Raw genomic sequence first — 5211 nt, forward strand, 5'->3', positions numbered from 1 at the left:
TAATCCTATTTTCTTATAAATAGGAAGTCGGTTTGTCATTATAAACGCTCCTCTCTCGACACTTTTGCTACATTGCTGATTCTCATTACTCTGTTCTTATTTCCGGATCCTTAATTTCAGTAATTTCTTCTCTCTTTTCTCTCTTTTTATTTAATGTTTATTATTCCCTCTCCCTATTTATTTATTGTACTTATTTATTCCATGTCTAGCTAAATCCCCTTAGTATGTTAGGATTAGGGAAGCCGTGGTAGCGATGCTTTAATTGTATTAAATAGATTAGCCATGCGATAAGAATTGTATTAGGCAATTTAACTGTTATCCGGTCGAATGAATGCATGCAGGAGACCATAAATCTAGTTAACCCCGACCTAGATCGAAAGATTGGAAGGGAAGGCTTGCTTAATTACAATAGGGTATAGCAGATGAGGGCGAAAGTTAAGTCATTTTACGCTCTAGGGCGGTTTAAGGACCGAAAGGTGACGACCATAGCTCTTCTTATCAATAGTCTAATCGCCTTAGTATTCTCGATAATATAAGATCTGATAGCTGCCACGGTGGACCGACTCCTAGCATACTCCCTTTCTCTTATTGTTAATTTCTCTCATCTTTTTCCCTCGCTTTAGTCTCCAGTTAGTTAAATCAATTCAAAACCCCCAATTGTGACATTTAGACGGATAGAATAGACAAATAGATAGTACACCGCCTCCCTGTGGAGATCGACCCTACTTGCCGCTGACTTCTGTTAGCAGTAATCTAGGTATTTTATTTTTGGTACGAAACGACAGTATCATCACTCGTAGAAATATATCTTTTCTTGACTTACCTTTTGATTATGTATATATAGCCTAGAGTTGTCCCTTGTTTATAATGTACTATCTGTGTAACTAGGGCTTCAGACTTTAAGGTTTTAACTTTGCCCTTTTGTTATTTTGTATAATTTCGTAGTAGTGTCGACCTTCTATATAATTAAAAGTCGTTTAACATTTTGGATAACATAAATTATCATGTAATCTTGTACTTTGTTTTAAATATTTGCATGGATCACTTTTCTATGTATAATGTAATGTTCTTTACTTCTGATTTTCCATTTAGTTTTGTATTTGTTATCATACATATTGTTCCATACAATGAACAAGGGAAAGGGTTTAGGGTTGGATTAGGCAGATCCGCGGTAGCGGTCCGTCTAATCCAACCCTAAACCCTTTCCCGTCCCGTTTTTGGATACTCGGCCCCTCTAGTTAGATCCCATCTCCCAAAAAGGGTTCACCCGGCCGCTCTAGGGTGTCTTTTGGTCTTCCTTTGTTCAAATTAGTTAAGCAAGGGAAAGGGTTTAGGGTTGGATTAGGCGGATCCGCGGTAGCGGTCCGCCTAATCCAACCCTAAACCCTTTCCCATCCCGTTTTAGGACACCCGGCTCCTCTAGTTAGATCTCGTCCCCCAAAAAGAGTTCACCCATGCCCCTTGTAGGGTGTCTTTTGGTCTTCCTGCCCCTCGAATGAGTAGCAAGGGAAAGGGTTTAGGGTTGGATTAGGCGGATCCGCGGTAGCGGTCCGCCTAATCCAACCCTAAACCCTTTCTCGTCCCATTTTAGGACACCCGGCTCATCTAGTTAGATCCCGTCCCCCAAAAAGGGTTCACCCGTCTCCCTGTAGGGTGTCTTGATGCGCTGTCGTTGAGTGCACCAAAAATAAAATTTATAAAACCTATTAGAACTAACAAAAGCTAGTGGTAACAGGGTCGATCCGCAGGGAGGTAGGGAGTTAAGTTGTTTAATTTCAGTCTATGAATTTTTGGGGGGTTTTGGATTGGGCTAAGTCTAATAACATAAGATAAATAAGCAAATAATGAAAGAAATGTAAACAATGATTAAAAGAAGGCTAAGACGATCGGTTCACTGTAGCTGCGATGGCGGTAATCCTAGGTAAGTCTGAAATAATCATGTAAGATGGGCAAATAACAGGTCCTCTCAGTCCGAGTTAACTAGTAGCTCCTTTCGGCCTATGCTACTAGTCTCTAAGTCTCACTAAAACTAGCTCTCGCCCTAAATAGTGATTTCTAAAACCTAAATTACTTATCTTTCGATCTTAGCAATTTAGTCGTCTCAATTTATTAATCCATTTTCCCCCCCAATCTCTCGATCTTGTGGGTTGGCCAAATACTAGGCATTTAACTAGTCGCATGCATTCGATTTTGTCAAATATTGCAATTAATAAACAAAATAGTGCTAATCTAACAAAAGGCCAGTCGATCGACCATTACCCGAATCAGGGTTACCTAAACTACGCCATCTACGCTACGGATCCCCTCACATCTTAGCGCGGGAGATTTAGCTACTCATACTGGAATTAATAACGATAACGAAACTAAAGATGAAAACAACAGAATTCATAACTAAATTAAATGAACAATAAAACCGCATAAAAGAAAGAATTAGGTATTAGGGATTCTAACTAATCAATTCTAATCTAATAAGAAGGAATAAAAGCAAACTAATATTTAGAACAAGAATTACCAGAAATAAAGGAGGCAAGAAACGAATCCGGATGCAAAAGAACTTTATTGAAAAACTAATGAAAACTATAGAACAAACTAAGTATGTCAATCTGAATCTCTCCCAAAATCCATATATGTAAAGCAGTAGGAAGGAGTTACGTTATATAGAAGTGTCACGTAAAACCCTTCTCCCAACCTAAGTACAAATGGGCTTAGGTTAAAATCTTTTAATTCTCGTCAGATTGCATAAGTGGTCGATCGACCATATTGATACGTGCATTTTATATAGTCTTTTTAGCCTATTTTAGCACGTATTTCTATGTACTTTCGTACTGTTTATATTTCATTTTGCCCCCGAATTGGCTACTTTGGTTCGTTTTGTCCATTTTGTAGAAATGAACGCGAAAGTAGTGGAATCGTACCATTTTCGTCCTTTTTGTATGCAATTTGAGGAGACGGGATTTTCCGGAGTGAGTTCCAGCATTGGGATGCGTGAAGGCACGGTCTACGGAGCAGTCGGTCACGAGTTTGAGCTGTTTTGAAGGAAGAATACTCGATCGAGTGGTTTTATACTCGATCAAGAAGAGCTGAAAAGTGAGGTTACTCGATCGAGTAACATTTATGTTTGATCGAGTAGATTTCTTGGAGTTCTACTCGATAGAGTGGTTTCAGACTACTCGATCGAGTGGTTTTTGATGGCGTGGGCTTTAATTAGCCCGTGAACTTGTTTTAGTTATTGGACTTAGCATATTTTCTATTTAAGCATACGCCAACTAGGTCATTAGTATCTTTTATCTATCATACTCTTTTCCATCTAAGTTTACTCTATGATTCACAGTAAAGACTGCGTTCTCTTTTCTTCTTCACTGTAACTTTTACTTTCGGGGTCAGCTCGCTCGTATTTGTTTGTTCTTTACGCCGGATTCTTGCGATTGTAATCTCTTTCTTTCTATAAATACTAATCTTTCTTTTATTCGTCTTAATTACTTATTCTGCTTCCTTTTAATTTATGCCCTAATTACTTTTTATGCATTTTTATTATTGTTTTATCATGTTGAATATTGATTATTTCTTTGTTATTAGTATTGACAGTATTAATAGCGATATGAGTAGCTAAATCTGTTTCATGTCGGGATTAGGGAATCTACGGTAGAAATGTGACGATGTAGTAAATAGGTGGGATGAATTATTTGTGAGATTCTGTCACCATAGCAATATAACTGTATTTACCGACTTAGTTGAGTGCACGTTTCTGAGTTACCCTTTTAATCTGGTTAAATTTAATCCTGGATCGGAAGATTGGAGTAAATAGACCTGCTAGGAACAGTAGATTACCCTGACGAGGACGAAAGTTAAGTTAGTGGAAGTTTAGGATAGAAAGTGGACCGGAAGGACCTTTCCATATCCGTCTCGCAGTAATTTATCTAAGTTATTTACAGTTGAGTCACTGGACTACCGTAGTGAACCGAAATCCTGACATGTCCCCTCTTTATTGATAGTTTATCAGCCTTTTTCTACCTACACTGCTCTTTCTTTATTTCTCTTCCTTTAACCCTTTTTAGTTTAGAAATCAAATTATAAACACCCCCATTTGTGACCAAATAGACGGACTTTGACAGATATCTTGCCTCCCTGACTTCCCTAGCTATATAGTTAGTTTAGTTAGTTATTTTTGATAGGTATATGACAACTCTGTCAAATTTTGGCGACGTTGCCGGGGAGGCGATTGCCCTTTCTATCTTTGTTTCGTTTATTTTATCCGTCTCAGGGAATTTTTATTCTTTGAGGCAGTTCTTATTTATTTTCTTTCAGTGTTGTGTATGCCCAGGTCAGACAGGTTTGAGTTAGTTACTGGTGATTACGAACCGGAGAGACTATTTAGGCATAGACTCCGTCCTCGCAAAGAGAATCACGAAAGGAAGACTTGAGTACTTTCGAACCGAGCTTCAAAGATTTCCTTTTTACGTAAAAATCCATCTTTCGAAGAAGATACTTTCAGTTCTGTAAGCCAACCAGTAAAGATGCCGAACATTGCTAGTCATTCGGAGCCTAAAGTATCATCAATTCCAAAGGGTTTCAATCTCCAGACTGAGGATGGGAATACATTTGACATCCGTCCGTCCTATATCAATCTGGTGGAGAGAAATCTCTTTACAGGTGTGGCAGGTGAAGACCCGAGAAAGCATATGGAGGTCTTTACGGACTAATGTTCTACTATCCCCGCCACAAAGGGGGTAACTCAAGACAAGATTAAGGAAGTTCTATTTCCTTTTTCTTTGACTGACTCAGCCAGGGAGTGGCTGACTGATTTGGACCGTACGGCCGCAGGGGTCAGAGACTGGGAGACCCTTGCTCTTAGATTTTATAAGAGATATTTCCCTCCACAGCGCACCAATCAGCTGAGGATAAAGATCACAAGTTTCAAGCAGGCACCTGATGAGACTTTCTATGAAGCATGGTCCCGTTTCAAGAAGTTGGTGAGGTCTCTTCCTCACCATGGTTTTGATCCGTGGTTTCTGTCCAACCAGTTCTACAATGGGCTGTACGATGATCACAGAGCCATACTTGATGCATCATCTAATGGAAGATTCCAAGAGAGCACTGACGATGATAAGGGATTGACTCTTATTGAAGAAATAGCGAACCACTGTGCTGAGTATGGAAACCTAAGGAATGGTATTAGGACAGTTCATGCAGTCGATAAGCAAGTTGTGGCTC

The 5211-nt window shown here is 39.2% G+C and overlaps 1 non-coding gene across 1 annotated transcript; it reads right to left on the bottom strand.

The window, feature by feature from the left end:
- Positions 1 to 4890: 4890 nt before the first annotated feature.
- Positions 4891 to 4996, bottom strand: LOC141635503 (small nucleolar RNA R71). The gene has a single exon (XR_012540186.1). It is a non-coding gene; the product is annotated as a small nucleolar RNA R71 (small nucleolar RNA).
- Positions 4997 to 5211: the final 215 nt, after the last annotated feature.

The sequence above is a fragment of the Silene latifolia genome, chromosome Y, assembly GCF_048544455.1.
Source record: "Silene latifolia isolate original U9 population chromosome Y, ASM4854445v1, whole genome shotgun sequence".
In the NCBI taxonomy this organism is placed as follows: Eukaryota; Viridiplantae; Streptophyta; class Magnoliopsida; order Caryophyllales; family Caryophyllaceae; genus Silene; species Silene latifolia.